Below are 19,222 nucleotides of genomic sequence, written 5' to 3' on the forward strand. Positions count from 1 at the left end.
CCAAACCATGTTCGTTTCATTCTTTCTTGTCCAAACCATGTTCATTTCAAGTCAGAGGATAAGATAGAAAATATAGTAATTGGGCCTGGCATAATGGCTTACACCTGTAATCCCAGCACTTTGGGAGGCCAAGGTGGGTTGAGGTCAGGACATTAATATCAGCCTGGGCAACGTGGTGAAATCCTGTCTCTTAGAAAAAAAAATACAAAAAATTAGCTGGGCATGGTGGTGCACACCTGTAGTCTCACCTACTTAGGAGGCTGAGGTGGGAGGATCACTTGAGCCTGGAAGGTTGAATCTGCAGTGAACTGTGATTGTGCCACTGCACTCCAGCCTCGGTGATAGAGCAAGACCCTGTCTCAAAAAGAAGAAGAAAGAAAGAAAGATAATGCAGGCCAGGTGTGGTAGCTTATTCCTGTAATCCCAGCACTATGGGAGGCTGAAGTGGGAAGATCGTCTGAGCCCAGGAGTTTAAGACCAGCCTAGGCAACATAGGGAGGCCTCATCTCTAAAAACAATAATAAATTAGCTGGGCGTGGTAGCATGTGCCTGGGGGCCCAGCTACTTAGGAAGCTGAAGTCGGAGGATCACTTGAGCCTGGATGGTAGAGGCTGTAGTGAGCCATGATCGCACCCCTGCACCCCAGTCTGGGCAACGGAATAAGACCCTGTCTCAAAAAACAAACAGAAAAATTGCTGCTATGTACTCTTCACCTGGGTTCCTCTAATGTTGACATCCTACATAACCATGGTACATTTATCAAGCTAAGAAATTAGTATTGGTACGATGCTTCAACCAAGCTTCAAACTTCTTTTATGTTTTACCAGTTTTTCTAATATTATTTTTGCATTCTGTTATCCAAACCATGATACTACATTGCTTTAGTTGTCCTGTCTCTTCCAATGTGTGGCGGTTTCTTGGTCTTTTCTTATCTTTTATAACCTTGACACAGGTATTTTGTAGAATGTTCTTCAGTTTAGGTTTGTCTGATGTTTTCTCATGATTAGATTGGGGTTATGGATTTTGGAGGAGAGTACCATAGAGGTGAAGTGCCCTTATTATTTCATACGGGAGGTACATGATATCAAATAATTTATCACTTGTGATCACTCTGTTAAGGTGGTTTCTGCCAGATTTGTCCACTGTAAAGTTACCATTTTTCGTTTCCCATACTCTGTGCATTAGAAACAGGTTACTAAGTTTAGCCCACACTTAAAGGGATGGGAATCAAACTCCACTTCCTGGAGGGAGAAGTAGTAAAGAATTTGTGGACATACATTAAAACCACCACAGTAATTGGTAAATATTTTGAGAGAGCTACTTTGAGGCTTTGCCAGTATCCTGTTTCTGCCCACTAATTTCAGCATTCATTAGTGGATCTTGCCTGCAGCAATTATTGCTATGGGTTCTGAAGCTACTTTTTTTTTTTTTCCTCATTCTTTCTACATTTATTAACTGGAATTCTTCTATAAGGAAGGTTTGTCCCTTCTCTTCTATCTAATCATTTATCTCAGTTCAAATTCATAGATATTTATTTAATTCTTAGTGTTAGAATTAAAAGCTATCATTATTTTGTTGCTCAAATTATTCCAGTTTTGGGCCTTGGGATCTCTTTTAGGTCTACTTCTGTGTCCTTTTGGCATATTTCTATTTTTTTTTTATATGTATGTACATGCACACTTCTTTACTCTCTGACATTACCACATGCTTCGGGTTCATCTTGGTTTTTTTCTGGCCCTAGCACTAGAATCAATTATTTCTCTAAGGAACCTTGGTTCCTTTCAGTGGAGGATGGTATTTTGAAGCCAGGATCTGGATGCTAAGTGTGCTCATTGCTGTGGAGTGTCATTGCTCCTAGACTTTCTCAGTGGAAAGAACTAGGAAATGCATGTATGTATACTAATCCATGTATCCACGTACTATTATATTAGAATCTGTATTTCTGTGTATAAAAATATAAATATACTGATTGTCACTCTAACTGAATTATGTTTTGTTACAAATAGATTTGCTGATGGATTGGATGTAGAATGGGAAAAGAAAAGAGTAATGGATCACTCCAAGGTTTTTGATTTGAGCAACTGGAAGATAGAGTTGTCATTAATGGAAATGAGGAAGACTTAAGGACGGTGCAGAGCAGGTTTCTGGGGAGAGTGTAGGAGTTCTGTTCTAAACTGGTTAAGTTTTTGAGATGTCTAATAGACATGCTAAGTAATAGAGATATTAAGTCAGCAGTTGAACATGGGAATCTAGATTTCAGAGAAGAATGGTCCAGGTTACATTTGGAACTTGTCAGTGTAGATTAGATCACCTGAGGAGTGAGGGTAGCTAGAGAAGAGAAGAGATTTAAGGACTGGCCCATGGGGCATTCCAGTCAGAGAGATAAGGAGGAGCAGTTCTGCATATTGATAAGGGCTGAGGTGTAGTTATAGAGTGGATTTCATATCATTAATAAACACGTTAGTATCTATTATTTGCAAGATACCAAGTTGTGTTTGGGGTTAACATCACTCCCTCCATAAATTTATAAGACAAATTACAGACTTGAGAATAGCAGTAGAAGGTCACATACCTGATAAAGATATAAAGTACTAGGGGCTGGGTGTGGTGGCTCATGCCTGTAATTCCAGCTCTTTTGGAGGATGAGGCAGGAGGATCACTTGAGGCCAGGAATTTGAGACCAGCCTGGGCAATATAGTGAGACCCACCCCATCCCACATCTCTACAAAAAGTAAAAAAATATTAGCTGGGTGTGCTGGCCCATGCCTGTTTTAGCTATTCAAGTGACTGAGGCAGGAGGTTTACTTGAGTCCAGGAGTTCAAGCCTGCAGTAAGCCATGATCGCACCATTGCTCTCTAACCTGGGTGACATCGCAAGACTGTCTCTATTAAAAAAAAAAAAAAGGTATGAAGTACTAGTGAAGCTTATTAGAGAATGTGGACGTAAGAAACTATGAACTCAAATATGCGCCAACTATATTTAAACGCTGATGTAAGCATGTGTCAGTCAAGAAACTTGTCAAGGCTTTATGTACACACTACTAATTGTCAACCAGTAGAAGTTTCTCCATATGTTAACCTTGGTTTCGGAGGTTGTTTCTGTCCTTGCTTCCTTTCCATTATTAGGTCTTGAGTTGGTAATTGTGCCTGTAGTCATTGGCTGTCAATTAAGCCACTCAGTGAACTGGCAAGGAGTGTTTCTGCTGCCCTCGACTGTTTAACTTTTGGCTATCTGCTACCTTTTCACAATCAATAGGATTTGACTTGGGACTGCATACAATCAAATGTTTCCATTTACAAGCAGGGTTGTAAATCAAGCAGGATTGGCCTTACCATCTTCTGTGAATATGCCCTTTTTTTTTTTTTTTTAAAACTATTTCTTTCACATGTGGTCTTAGACATTCACATTTGTCATCTGGTTATTAAAGTCGAACCCAAAATAACAATTTTAGAATTTTAAAAATAGTTAAAACATGTAGCCTGGTAAGCCAATGTTTTAGTAAAACATTTTAATTTCAACCACTTTGCATTAAAAATAGGTAGACTTTCATTGCCAGCTGATAAGAGGTGGTAGTATGGCATGAGGCAGGCAAATAGCACCTATCTAGTAATTATTTAAGTGTCAGTCACTCTTTAGGAACTACAAGAAAAATAACAGGTGTACCTACTTTGTAGGATAGAGGGCAGATAATTGCAGGATTCCATTCTTATTCCTACCTCCGAGTGGTTGACAAAGCTATTATCCATGTTTAAGGACCAGTGTGTTGTATTTATTAGTTGTGAGAAATCTGAGCATATTTATATGCTGAGTGGAAAGAGCCTATGCATTGAGTGCAAAGACTGTATCTTACTAGCACAGTTCCTAACAAGTAGTGGATATTCAAATGTTTGTTGAATGAAAGATTTCAATAAGGTACTTGACCCTTATAAAATTTAAGACATGAAGATTTGTTTAGCTTGTTAAAGAAAGCTTAAGATATTAAAAATTTTCATTGTTTAAGTCAGAGTTAGTGCAAAACAAAATAAATCTGTAAGGTAACATCCTCATTTTAGGCCAAGCCAAACAAATCATACCACTCTGTGAAAACATGATCACAGATGGGTGTGGTGGCTCACACCTGTAATCCCAGCACTTTGGGAGGCCAAGGCGGGCGGATCACCTGAGGTCCAGAGTTTGAGATCAGCCTGATCAACATGGAGAAAGAAACAAACAAACAAACAAAAAAACACAAACCATGATTACTGTCTTTCAAGTAACTCATAAACCTGCCTTCCAAGAATAGTCAAGAATTCTAGTTCAGAAGTCACACTACCTGGATTTGAATTTACCAACTCAGCCACTTCCTGGCCATGCGACTTTATGTTAGTTTCTTAACCGTGCTTCAGTTTCCTCATTTGTAAATTAAGGATAATACTTGTACTTACTTTATGGGGTTGTGAGATGAAATTAGAATATATGTCATGCATATATACAAGTGTTCAGTTTTTAACTGTTATTCTAAAAATGCTAAGAGGCTAGTATCTTAGGGTTTTTTATTTTCTCAAAATTGCATATGCTGAGTGTTAAAGAAAAACAAATCCCTCTGTGAACAAGAAAAAACACTGACAGAAAGTATACCAGTATACTCATAATGGTATGTTGAGACAGTGAATAATGGGTTTTCTGCTTTTCGCCATCTCCACTTTTTCTTTTATTTGTTGAGCAGATTTTTTTTTTTTTTTTTTTTTTTTTTTTGAGTCTCGCTCTGTCACCCGGGCTGGAGTGCAGCCGCACCATCTCGGCTCACTGCAAGCTCCGCCTCCCGAGTTCACGCCATTCTCCTGCCTCAGCCTCCCGAGTAGCTGAGACTACAGGCGCCCGCCACCATGCCCAGCTAATTTTTTGTATTTTTAGTAGAGATGGCGTTTCACCATGTTAGCCAGGATGGTCTCGATCTCCTGACCTTGTGATTCACCTGCCTCGGCCTCCCAAAGTGCTGAGATTACAGGCGTGAGTCACTGCGCCCGGCCCTGTTGAGCAGATTTTTATTAAATACTCAACTATGAGTCAAACACTGGGCTTTAATGAGCATATTACTTTCTGAGAGTAAGCAACGTTGTAGTTAAGAGCATGGATTTGGGACCCAGACTGCCTGGAGTTGAATCTCATTTTTACCACTTACTAGCTGTGTGGCCTTGGGAAAATCACTTTCTTGGTGCCTTTGTTTTCTTATCTGTAAAATGGGGGAAGTGATAGCATCAACCTCAGAGGGTTTTTAATGAGCTCATATTTGAAAAGTACTTAAAATAATGCTTGAAGCATAGTATCATGTGTGTGCTAAATAATGTAAAAGATGATAGAAATATTACATCATTTAAAAATAAAGATTTTAGGGAGGCTGAGGCAGGAGAATGGCGTAAACCTGGGAGGCGGAGCTTGCAGTGAGCTGAGATCGCGCCACTGCACTCCAGCCTGGGCGACAGAGCGAGACTCCATCTCAAAAAAATAAAAATAAATAAAAATAAAAAATAAAAAAAGTAAAGATTTTAATTTTCCAGTATATTTATACTTTCACCCACATTGACAGGAGCACTTTTATTGTTTAAAGTTAGGGTTCCCCCTTAATTTTCAAAGTAGATTCAGTTTTGTTATTGCAAGGGAAGATGCCATAGTACCGCTCTCAAATATTTTTGTGTTTGTTTTTGAGATGGGGTCTCACTCCATTACTTAGGCTGGAGTGCAGTGGCATGATCATGGCTCACTGAAGACTTGACCTCCCAGGCTCAAACGATCCTCCCACCTAAGCCTCCTGAGTAACTGGGACCACAGGTGCATGCCACCATATCCGGCTAATTTTTAAAATTATTTTTTGGAGACAGTTTCCCTGTGTTGCCCAGGATGATCGCAAACTCCTGGGCTCAGGTAATCCTCCCGCCTCAGCCTCCCAAAGTGCTGTGATTGCAAGCATGAGCCACTACATCCTGCTTCAACTGTTAAATATTTTGGAATAATTAGTTGAATATTTCAAATGCTGAAAAACTGCCTTCTTTCTAGGCATGCTACAATATTTGTAGATTTTATATGGGTATGAAGTAGGTTTTTAATTGTGGAGGTTTGTGTGAAAGAAGAGTTAAGGCATTGGAGAAACAGGAGAAAGTATCTTCCTAATGCCAGTTCTCTCCTTCATTTTGAAAAACTGTTTCTGCAGCAGTATTCCTAGACTATGTTTTTAAAAAATAATTATTTATTTTTATTTCAATAGGTTTTCAGGGGACAGGTAGTTGTTGGTTACACAGATAAGTTCTTCAGTAGTGATTTCTGAGATTTCGGTGCACGCATCACCGAGCAGTGTATGCTGTACCCAATGTGTACCCCTTACCCCCTCCAACCCTTCCCCCTGTATCCCCAAAGTCCGTTTTATCATTCTTATGCCTATGCATCCTCATAACTTAGCTCCCACTTAGAAGTGAAAACTTGTAAGTTCTCAGGTTTTCCATTCCTGAGTTACTTCATTTAGAATAATGGTCTCCAATTCCATCCAGGTTGCTGCAAATGCCATTATTTTGTTCTTTTTTATGGCTGAGTAATATTCCAGGGTGTGTGTGTGTGTGTGTGTGTATTTTTAGTGTGTATAGATATATTTTTAGTGTATATATATATTTCACACTTTCTTTATCTACTTGATTGATGGGCATTTGGGCTGGTTCCATATTTTTTTTGCAATTGTGAATTGTGCTGCTATAAACATGGACATGCAAGTGTCTTTTTCATATGATAACTTCTCCTCTGGGTAGATACTCAGGAGTGGGATTGCTGGATCGAATGGTAAATCTACTTTTAGTTCTTTAAGGAATCTCCATACTGTTTTCCATAGTGGTTGTACTAATTTTCATTCCCACCAGCAGTGTAAAAGTCTTCCCTTTCACCACATCTGTGCCAACATCTAATATTTTTTGATTTTTTGATTATGGCCATTCTTGGAGGAGTAAGGTGGTATTCCTTTGTGGTTTTGATTTGCATTTCCCTGATTAGTGATGTTGAGCATTTTTTCATATGTTTGGTGGCCGTTTGTATATCTTCTTTTGAAAATTGTCTATTCATGTCCTTAGCCCACTTTTGATGGGATTGTTTGTTTTTTTTTCTCGCTGATTTGTTTCAGTTCCGTGTAGATTCTGGATATTAGTCTTTTGTCGGATGCATAGTTTGTGAAGATTTTCTCCCACTCTGTGGGTTGTCTGTTTACTCTGCTGGTTATTTATTTTGCTGTGCAGAAACTTTTTAGTTTATTTAAGTTCCACCTATTTATCTTTGTTTTTGTTGCATTTGCTTTTGGGTTCTTGGACATGAAGTCTTTGCCTAAGCCAGTATCTAGAAGCGTTTTTCCGATGTTATCTTTTAGAATTTTTATCGTTTCAGGTCTTAGATGTACATCTTTGATTCATCTGGAGTTGATTTTTGTGTAAGGTGAAATGAGGATCCAGTTTCATTCTTCTACATGTGGCTAGCTAATTATCCCAGCATCATTTGTTGAATAGGGTGTCCTCTTTCCACTTTGTGTTTTTGGTTGCCTTGTCGAAGATCAGTTGGCTATAGTATTTGGCTTTATTTCTCGATTCTCTATTCTGTTTAAATTGGTCTGTGTGCCTGTTTTTACACCAGTACCAGGCTGTTTTGATGACTGTAGCCCTATAGGATAGTTTGAAGTCGGGTAATATGACACCTCCAGATTTGTTCTTTTTGCTTAGTCTTGCTTTGGCTATCTGAGCTCTTTTTTGGTTCCATATGAATTTTAGGATCATTTTTTTCTAGTTCTATGAAGAATGATGGTGGTATTTTGATGAGAATTGCATTTAATTTGTTGATTGCTTTTGGCACTATGGTCATTTTCACAATATTGATTCTGCCCATCCACAAGCATGGGATGTGTTTCCATTTGTTTGTGTCATCTATGGTTTCTTTCAGCAGTGTTTTATAGTTTTCCTTATAGAGGACTTTCACCTCCTTGGTTAGGTATATTCCTAAGTATTTTATTTTATTTTTTGCAGCTATTATAAAAGGGGTTGAGTTCTTGATTTGATTCTCAGCTTGGCCGCTGTTGGTGTATAGCAGTACTAGTGATTTGTGTACATTGATTTTGTATCCTGAAACGTTACTGAATTCATTTATCAGACCTAAGAGCTTTTTGGATGAGTCTTTAGGGTTTTCCAGGTATACGATTATATCATCAGTGAACAGTGACGGTTTCACTTCCACTTTACCAATTTGGATGCGCTTTATTTCTTTCTCTTACCTGGTTGCTCTGGCTAGGCTAGGCTGTTTTTCATTATTTGCCTTTTGGAATCTGGCTGCATCCATACTGCTAAACCTCAAAACTAAATACTTCAAGTAAACTGCTGGGTCTTAATTCAGCTATTGGTTCTGAAGTTAAAAGAGCTTGTTCGTTTCCAGATTCAGTGAGGAAGGTATTATAATCTAAGAGTGATGAGAAAAATGAAAAACCTATTTTATTCTGTACAGTATAACAGCAAATTTAAGTGGTTCTTATATACTTCTGCCCATACAAATGCAGCTTGTGAAATGATATTATCAGTGAATATGTAAATCACACCATCAGCAGCATAGAAATAATTTATAGATACAATGGTTTCTAATGTAGGGAGTTAGGCTTCTGAATTCCTTAATTATTGACTTAGATTTTATTTCACATATTTTAAAGTTAAATATATATAAATAAAATTTGAATCTTATAAATGCAACTTGTAGTTGTCAGTTTTGTATTCCAAATGTCTAGCAAAAAAATCTTGTCATCTAGGAAGGGATATGTTTTGTATTCTTTTGTAAAATGCAATGGCAGGGCTTTATTAAGGCGTGAATGCTGATCTTCTCTTATCTTCTATGGGCCTGCATCATCTGGATTTTTATGGGCTTGCTGTCTTACTAGGAGACTGACTCCTGCTATATGCAACGATTTCCCTCTAATTTTCTCTGTCCTTTTTGGCTGAAGATCTCAAGTGGGGTTGAATGTTACATATTATACCACACGTCTTTTAAAAATTAATAGCTTTTATGATAGAAATATAGTTCATTTTTATTGTTGAAAAGTTGGAAAACGTAAAATAGATAAAAAGGAGAAAATCTGTCATGCTACCATCCAGAGATAACTAGTGCTAATAACGTAGTGCCCTTCTCCTCAGTCTTTTTGTGTATATATGCATGTGAAAATATCTAATTGACCTCGGCCGGGCGCGGTGGCTCACGCCTGTAATCCCAGCACTTTGGGAGGTTGAGGGGGGCAGATCACGAGGTCAGGAGATTGAGACCATCCTGGCCAACATGGTGAAACTGCGTCTCTACTAAAATACAAAAACTTGGCTGGGAGTGGTGGCATGCACCTGTAGTCCCAGCTACCCAGGGGGCTGAGGCAGGAGAATTGCTTGAACCTGGGAGGCAGAGGTTGCAGTGAGCCGAGATTGCGCCACTGCACTCCAGCCTGGTGACAGAGTAAGACTCCGTCTCAAAAAAAAAAAAAAAAAAATCGAATTGATCTCATACTACTTATAATAGGGATATAGTTTATCAGTTATAATAAATGCAGTAAAGTGGTCACACTGTGAAAGGCATACAGGAGCTGAGACTGACTGAGGAGAGAGCAGGTTTATGTTCATTGCAGGAATTGGCATTTTTCTTTTTTTCATGTTGCTAAGCACATTCGATAAGTTGAATACATACTGAAGCAGCGTACGTACCTTTAATAATCTGATAACCTGCTGTTTTTTTCTGATAATGTATCATAGACTTTATCATTAATAAATCCTACCTCCTCCTGTGATCATTCTCCAGTGTATTGAGAACTGGCAATCATATAGAATATATTAGTAGAGCAGATTCTCTATAGTCTCAAAGAATATGTCTCAAATATTTGGGTATATCTTACAGCAGTGCTGTCCAATAGAAATAGTGCAAACCACATATGTAGTTTCAAATTTTCTAGTAGCCACAATTTAAAAAGTACAAAGAAGCAGGTGAAATTAATTTTAATGATATATTTTATTCTAGTATAAATAGTATATTGCAACATGCCGTCAATATAATGAATTACTGAGATATTTTACATTCTATTTTTTCTATCCTCCAAATCCAATGTATATTTTCCACTTAAAGCACATTTCACTTCAGACTAGCTGCATTTCAGATGCTTAGTAGCCACAGGTGGCTAGTATTAGCACAGTCCTAGAACATAGAATTTCCCCCCAGAAGATGCAGTAAAATATCATTTTGCAGGTATTCTGGAGAGTTATATGAGAAGAAAACTGCAAAGCCAAGTTACACCATGGATCCTGAACACTCACTTTGCTGTCTCATAAGATGTTAAACCTTTGCCTCAGTAAAATTAGATATTTCTGTATTTATGGATCTTCATGTCACGCAAGTGTTAAATTTGTAGTTGTCTAAAGGCCTACTGGATATATCTTAGAATGGTCAGTAAAATTGATTCTATATTCTAAAGTTCTGTTTTTAACTACCAGGTACTATGCTCATTACCTGGGTGATAAAATAATCTGTACACCAAACCCCTGTGACATGCAGTTTACCCGTGTAACCAACTTGTACATGTACCTCTGAACCTAAAAACTGGAAATGAAAAAAAATGTCATTCTGTTTCTGAAATGAATTTGTGGCATTGTAATAAATATGTGGCATGGTCATAAAGGTTAGTGATATAAACTGAATGTAATAGAATAGAATTGAATAAGCTTTGTTTTTAATTGAGTTTGTGGTCATGTGAAAAATATTCCTTAACATCTTAGGCTTTATTTTGTTCTGTAAGATGGAGATAATCCTGCCCTTTTTTCTTAATATTATTTTGATTGTCGAATGAGATGAATGGAAACTAAAGGGATGTGTTTTATTCATCTTCATGTCCCCAGGACTTAGTATAGGGTTCGATATGTGAACATCCAATAAACATTGGACTCAGAGGCTGAATATATATGGAAGAACTTTCAAAATAAATATGCTACCAGTGGAAGCTGTTATTACTGTACTTGATTTGTACTATTTCTTATTATTTAAATTCTTTACTGGAATATGAGAACTCTTTAATAATTATTTGCCCATACAATCAAAAAGTAAGGTTGCCTATTGTGGTTGTATTTTTACTTACCTGTAATATTTTATTCATTGAATCTTGTCTGTAGATAAATATATTTCTAAAAATATGTTATTATCTTATTTTAAAAGATATTTCATACTTAAAATAAATGTCTCTGCTTTTCTTCAGAGTAAACAATTTAAAATCTTGTTGGTATTGGGAGAGAGATGACTGCTTTCACCATACCCAATCAGCAGTATTTGAGAGACAAATACAATGTCATTGGAGGCCAAGATGATAGAGGCAGAGTAGCAATATTTTAAATACTGGAATATGGTTCTAGTAACCAGAAAAGGCTCCAATTTTGAAAGGATTTCTTATTTCTATAATGATAAGAAAAACTCCATCTTTTTCTTCTGCAATGGGATGCAACATTTCATCATTGCTTAGAGTGGAAGTATAACAAAATCATAATGCAGGAGCAAATAATGTATACCCAGAACTGCATTTCAAAGTGATCTTCATGAAAACATTAGCTTTTTCTAGCCTCAGCTATGAGTTTCTGCAACTGCCCACTCACTGAGTCATCTATAGCAATTGAAAGTTTAGATATTTCCCATTTGTTAGGGTATTTTTTTTCATACAATGTGGCTTTTATCTATCCTGAATGAAGTAAGCAAGATTCATATAAAATGGCATGTGCAGTATGAAAGTCTGCTTTATTGTTTCCTGGGAATAAATGAAGAACTTTAGGAAGCAGTTGAATATTATCAGTGTACTAGGAACCATTAAACTAAATGATACACTCTGGGAGTAGTTGGCAGTTTTTTGTTTTCATTATATTCCCCCACTTGTACCTTCACTCAAAACTGGAGCATATCTTTCAGTATTTGATGACAGAAAGATAATCGGATTAAACTTTATTTTTTTCCTATTTTTCTTTACATGATAGTTATATACTAATAATTTTAATATGTAATATTTTAAATATTGAGAAAATATAGCACATGTTACTAAAAGATATGCAGTGACATTGAAGACCATTTGGCTAAATAAATGGGTGATATGTTGATTGAATGAAATAATTGTTCTCATTTAAAGAGGAGAGGAGGGAACTTGCTTTTTTCCCTTGATCTTCTTTTCTCCCTGATGTCTAGATACGTATTTTAAAGCAATTCTATTACTGAAAATCCTCGGCTTGTTTCTGTTCCATTCTGAATTTTACTGTTTGTTGTTGTGCTTAGGCACAAGGGAAGAGGATTGAAATCTGTTTTTTTTTTTTTTTTTTTTTTTTTGAGATGGAATGTCCCTCTCGGCTCACTACAACCTCTGCCTCCCGAGTTGAATTAATTCTCCTGTCTCAGCCACCATCGTAGCTGGGATTACAGGTGCATGCCTCCACACCTGGTTAATCTTTGTATTTTTAGTAGAGCTGGGGTTTCACCATGTTGGCCAGACTGGTCTTGAACTCCTGACCTCAGGTCATCTGCCCAACTCGGCCTCCGAAAGTGCTGGGATTACAGGCGTGAGTCACCGCCCCCAGCCCTCCTTTTCTTTAGTCTTACTACTTCTGTATCTTGCTTCTGCTCATTCTTAGCATAGAAAATATAATAAAGCAAGATGTACCTAATGACTACTTGTAATTATGTTGTAAATAATTTTTATTATTGGAACTTTAAAATTCCAATACAAATCAGCAAAAGCTCTCTAAGAAAGTAAAACTGGCACCTTTAATGTATGCCAAATTGCATTTTTTGCATTTGACATTTTGCTGTGTATTAATTTTGAGTTCTTTCGTGGCAATGTCCAATGAAGTTCTAATGAATAATAATAGTCTGTGGAAAATCAAAGATATGTTTGTAGCTGATTTGGGAATTTAATTTAGCTATGAGCTACAATTTTTGTGTTGAGTTTTTTAAGAAACAAAAGAAATGTGATTTTAGGTGAGTATTGTGCTTCTTATACTCTTAACAAGTGTATTATGACTGGTGCAGATTGACTGTCATGGTGACTGGTCCTTGGGTATCATTTCTAGGAAAATGTTGAAAGAGCAAGAAAAATATATTCTTAACTAGTGCTAAAATTAAACTGCTGCTTAAATTGCCAGCAAATTAGACATTTATCAGGAAAGGAAATCGTATGTATAGCAAAACCAAGGGAGAAGAAAAGTTGCTCATTTATATGGTGATTATTTTGGAGGTAGTTTGCAGTTTGATGATGTTATTGTGAACCATTAATCTGTAAAACACATTTATTATAAGTGAGTTACAGGGTATGTACGAAAGCAGTTTTTATAGTATCCAGCCTACTTCTAGTGGGTAGAATGTAAGTTTTGAAAGTGTAAGTTTTTTTTTTCTTCTGACATACCCCTTTTAAAATCTAAAATTTAAAATTTATAAGTTCATGCCATTTATTGTATATATTGGATTTTGTTGGATCTAAATGTTTTGTCAGTTATTCTGACATAAACAATACACAAGATTGTTATGTAGTGTTTGAAATAGTAAGGACCAAATGCAAAATCTTGATTATTTCATTTTAGACCTTAGAAAAATGTTTTAAATTTAGCAAGTGATGGACGAATAATATCTCAGAAAAATCCAAACAATATATTGAAAAATAGGACAAATCTTCCTTCGATATTTTTCTATTTACCTTCCAGGGGTAATCATTGCAGTCAGCTTGATATCTTTCCAAGCATTGTAGTGTAGATATGTAGTTTTATTTTGTGTCTGTATTTTTAACATATTGCATATGTTGTTCTACATTTTACCTCCCATCTCAATATTAAATATAAATGCTCCTCAACTTATAATGGGATTATATCCTAAAAATTCATCCCCATGAGTTCAATTGTTTTAATTTTTAGATCCCACAAATAAGTGAAAGCATACAAAGTTTGTCTTTCTCTGCTTGGCTTATTTCACATAACATAATGACCTCCATTTCCATCCATGTTGTTGCATATGTCAGGATCTCATTCTTTTTTATGGCTGCGTAGTACTCCATTGTGTATATGTACCACATTTTCTTTATCTGTTTCTGTTGATGGACATAGGTTGCTTCCAAATCTTAGCTATCGTGAATAATGCTGCAGTAAACATGGAAGTGGAGGTATCTGTTTGATATATGATTTCCTTTGTTATGGGTATATACTTGAGGGTGGGATTGCTGGATCATATGGTAGCTCTGTTTTTAGTTTTTTTGAGGAACATCCAAAAACTGTTCTCCATAGTGTTCGTACTAATTAATTTACATTTCCCCAAACAATGTATATGGGTTCCCTTTTCTCCACAATCTTGCTGGCATTTATTATTGCCTGTCTTTTGGATAAAGCCATTTTAACTGGAGTGAGATGATATCTGATTGATTTTGCATTTCTCTGATGATCAGTGATGTTGAGCACCTTTTCATAGACCTATTTGCCATTTGCATGTCTTTTGAGAAATGTCTTATAAGATCTTTTGCCCATTTTAAAATCAGATTATTAGATTTTTTTCCTATAGAGTTGTTTGAGCTCCTTATATATTCTGGTTGTTAATCACTTGTCAAATGAGTAGTTTGCAGATATTTTCTCCCATTCTGTGGGTTGTCTCTTCACTTTATTGATTGTTTTCTTTGCTGTGCAGAGGCTATTAAACTTGATGTGATCCCATTTGTCCCCTTTTGCTTTGGTTGCCTGTGCTTATGGGGTATTATTCAAGAAATGTTTTCCCAGTCCAATGCCCTGGAGAGTTTTCCCAATGTTTCCTTGTAGTAGTTTTATAGTTTGAGGTCTTAGATTTAAGTCTCTAATTCATTTTGATTTGATTTTTTATATATGGTGACAGATAGGGGTCTAGTTTCATTCTTCTGCATATGGATAGCTAGTCTCCTCAGCACCATTTACTGAAGAGACTGTCCTAGTGTATGTTCTTGGCACCTTTGTTAAAAATGAGTTCACTGTAGATGTATGTATTTGTTTTTGGGTTCCTTATTTTGTTCCATTGGTCTGTGAGTCTATTTTTTATGCTAGTACCATGCTGTTTTAGTTACTATAGCATTGTAGTATAATTTGAAGTCAGGTAATGTGATTCCTCCAGTTATGTTCTTTTTTCTCAGGATAGCTTTGGCTATTTTGGGTCTTTGTGGTTCTGTGTAAATTTTAGAATTGTTTTTTCTATTTCTGTGAATAATGTCATTGGTATATTGATAGACATTGAATTGTCTATTGCTTTGGGTAGTATGGACATTTTAACAATATTGATTCTTCCAGTCCATGAAGAATCTATAGGTTGCTTTAGGTTGTGTGGACACTTTAACAATATTGATTTTTCCAATCCATCAACATGGTATATCTTCCCATTTTTTAGTGTCTTCTTCCACTTATTTCATCATTGTTTTATAGTTTTCATTGTAAGGATCTTTCACTTCTTTGGTTAAGTTAATTCCTAGGTATTTTATTTATTTGTAGCTATTGTAAATGGGATTGCTTTCTTGATTTTTTTTTCAGATTTTTTGCTGTTGGCGTGTAGAAATCCTACTGATTTTTTTGTATGTTGGTTTTGCATCCTACAACTTTACTGAATTTGTTTATTAGTTATAATAGTTTTTTGGTGGAATCTTTAGGTTTTCCAAATATAAGATCATGTCATCTACAAACAGTGATAATTTGACTTCTTTCTTTCCAATTTGGATATTCTTTCTTTCTCTTGTCTGATTGCTCTAGCTAGGACTTCCAGTATTATTTTGAATAACAGTGGTGAAAGTGGGCATCTGTGTGTTCCAGACCTTAGAGGAAAGGTTTTCAGTTGTTCTCCATTCAGTATGATACTAGATGTGGTTCCATCATATATAGCTTTTACTGTGTTGAGGTATGGTCCTTCTGTACCTAGTTTTTTGAATGTTTTTTATCATGAAGGAATGTTTAATTTCAGCAAATGCTTTTTCAGCATCCATTGAAATGATCATGTAGTTTTTGTCCTTCATTCTGTTAATATGATGTATCACACTGATTGATTTTCCTATGTCAAGCCATCCTTGCATCTTCAGGTTAAATCCCACTTGATCATGATGAATGGTCTTTTTAATGTGTTCTTGGATTCAGTTTGCTAGTATTTTGTTGAAAATTTTTGCATAAATATTCATCAGAGATGTTGGCCTGTCTCTTTTCTTTTTTTTTTTTTTTTTTTTTGAGGTGGAGTCTCGCTCTGTCGCCCAGGCTGGAGTGCAGTGGCCAGATCTCAGCTCACTGCAAGCTCTGCCTCCCAGGTTTACGCCATTCTCCTGCCTCAGCCTCCTGAGTAGCTGGGACTACAGGCGCTCGCCACCGCGCCCGGCTAGTGTTTTGTATTTTTCAGTAGAGACGGGGTTTCACTGGGTTAGCCAGGATGGTCTCGATCTCCTGACCTCGTGATCCACCTGTCTCGGCCTCCCAAAGTGCTGGGATTACAGGCTTGAGCCACCGCGCCCGGCCTCTTTTCTTTTTTTAAAATGTGTCTTTGTATGGTTTTGGTATCAAGGTAATACTGGTGTCATAGACTGAGTTTGGAAGCAGTCCCTCCTCCTCTATCTTTTAGAATAGTTTGAGTAACATTTGTATTAGTTCTTTAAATATTTTGTAGAATTCAGCAGTGAAGCTATTGAGTCCTGAGCTTTTTTTTGCTGGATGACTTTTTGTTATGGCATTGATCTCATTATTTGTTTTATTTTATTTATTTTTTTGAGATGGAGTTTTGCTCTTGTTGCCCAGGCTGGAGTGCAATGGCGTGATCTTGGCTCACTGCAACCTCTGCCTCCTGGGTTCAAGCGATTCTCCTGCCTCAGCCTCCTGAGTAGCTGGGATTACAGGCATGTGCCACCATGCCTGGCTATTTTTTTTTTTTTTTTTTGTATTTTTGGTAGAGACAGGGTTTCTCTGTGTTGGTCAGGCTGGTCTCGAACTCCCGACCTCAGGAGTTCGCCCACCTTGGCCTCCTAAAGTGCTGGGATTACAGGCGTGAGCCACTGTGCCTGGCCTTGATCTCATAATTTGTTATTGGTCTGTTCAGGTTTTGGGTTTCTTCATGATTCAGTCTTTGTGGGTTGTATATGTGTTAGAATTTGTCCAGTCTAGATTTTCCAATTTATTGACAAATAGTTACTCATAGTAGCCTCTAATGATCCTTTGAATTTCTGCAGTATTAATTTTAATTTCTTCTTTTTCATCTTTGATTTTATTTGAGTCTTCTTTCTTTTTTTCTTAGTCTTCTAAAGGTTTGTCAGTTTTATCTTTTGAAAAAACCAACATTTCATTACATTAATAATTTTTTGTTTATATTTTATTTCTTCTCTGATCTTTATTCTTCTACTAGTTTTGGGTTTGGTTTGCTCTTGCTTTTCTAGTTCTTTAAGTTGCATTGTTAGCTTGAGGATTTGAAATTTTTCTGTTGTTTTTATATAGGTGATTATAGCTATAAATCTTCCTTTTGGTACTGCTTTCACTATATTCTATAGATTTTTGGTATGTTGTGTTTCTATTATTTGTTTCGATTAGTTTTAAAATTTTTCTTAATTCCCTCATTGACCCACTGGTCATTCAGGAGCATATTGTTTAATTTCTATGTGTTTATATGGTTTACAAAATTCCTCTTGTCATTGATTTCTAGTTTTATCCCATTGTGGTTAGATAAGATACTTGATATAATTTTGGTTTTTTTTTTTAATTTTAAAGAATGGTTTTGTGGCCTGATGTATGACCTGTCCTTGAGAATGATCCATGTGCTGAGGAGAAGAATGTGTATGCAGCAGCCATTGAATAAAATGTTCTGTAAATATCTATTAGGTCCATTTGTTATAGAAGTGAGATTAATTCTGATGTTTCTTTTCTGTCTAGATGATCTGTCCAGTGCTGAAAATGGGATGTTGAAGTTTCCAACTATTATTGTCTTGGGATCTAGATCTCTCTTTAACTCTACTTTTCTCTCTCTCTCTCTCTCTCTCACTCTCACTCTTTAGCTCTAATAATATTGCTTTATATATCTGGGTCCTCCAGTGTTGGGTACATATATATTTACAATTGTTATATCCTCTTGCTGAATTGACCCCTTCATCATTATTTAATCACCTTATTTGTCTATAGTTTTTGTCTTGAAATCTGTTTTGTCTGAAATAAGTATAGCTACCCCTGCTCTTGTTTGGTTTCCATTGGCATGGAATATCTTTTTCCTTTTTTTAATTTTCAGTATGTGTGTCTTTATAGATGAAGTGTGTTTCTTATAGGCAATGGATACTAGGGACTTTGTGGTTTTTTTGTTTTTGTTTTTGTTTTGTTTTGTTTTGTTTTTGTTTTAATCCTTTCTGCCACTCTATGTCTTTTGATAGGAGAGTTTTGTTCATTTACTTTCAATATTATTATTGGTAAGTAAGTAACTTACTCCTACCATATTTTTGTTTCTGGTGTGGTCTTTGCTTCCTTCTTTCCTTCCTTTCTGTCTTCCTTTTAGTGAAGGTAATTTTTCTCTGGTGTTATGTTTTAATTACTTGCTTTTAATTTTTTGTGTGTTTGTTGTATGTTTTCTGGTTTGAGGCTACTATGAGGCTTGCAAATAATATCTATCTAGCTACTACTTACCTACCTATACATAGACATTTGATAATGGGTTTTAAATAACCCATTATTTTAAATTGGTGATAACACCGATTGCATAAACAAACAAGCAAAGAAAACAACTAATAAAAACTCTGCACTTTATTGTCATCCCACCTGCTTTTTAACTTTTTGTTGTTTCTGTTTATATTTTATTGTACTGTGTTTTTAAAAGTTGTAGTTACTATTTTTGATCAGTTTATCTTTTAGTCTTTCTACTCAAGATATGAGTAAACACTACAATTACAGTGTTGTAATATTATGTGCTTTTCTCTATACTATTAGCAGTGAGTTTTGTACCTTCAGATTATTTATTTTTGCTCATTAAAGTCCTTTTCTTTCAGATTCAAGAACTCCTTAGCATTTCTCATAGGACAGGTCTGTTGTTGATAAAATCCCTATTGTTTGACTTTTGTTTGTCTGGGAAAGCCCTTATTTCTCCTTAATGTTTGAAGGATACTTTTACTAGATACAAACTACTCTAGGATAAAGTTTTTTTTCTTTAAGCACTTTATGTTATGCCTCTTGTCTCGTGGCCTGTAAA

General features: G+C 36.1%; 1 protein-coding gene across 7 annotated transcripts in view; it reads left to right on the forward strand.

Moving 5' to 3' along the window:
• Positions 1-19,222, forward strand: part of PEAK1 (pseudopodium enriched atypical kinase 1) — a 305,281-nt gene that overhangs the window by 6,202 nt on the left and 279,857 nt on the right. Inside the window, exon 1 of one of the 7 annotated variants that reach the window (XM_031668448.1) lies at positions 9,477-10,691. The exons of the other annotated variants lie outside the window; for them this stretch is intronic. The gene's annotated coding sequence lies outside the window, so the exon portion shown is untranslated. Of the gene's footprint in view, positions 1-9,476; positions 10,692-19,222 lie in introns of those variants that run through there. 7 annotated transcript variants of the gene reach the window in all.

This window comes from Papio anubis, chromosome 7 (assembly GCF_008728515.1).
Source record: "Papio anubis isolate 15944 chromosome 7, Panubis1.0, whole genome shotgun sequence".
Classification (NCBI taxonomy): Eukaryota; Metazoa; Chordata; class Mammalia; order Primates; family Cercopithecidae; genus Papio; species Papio anubis.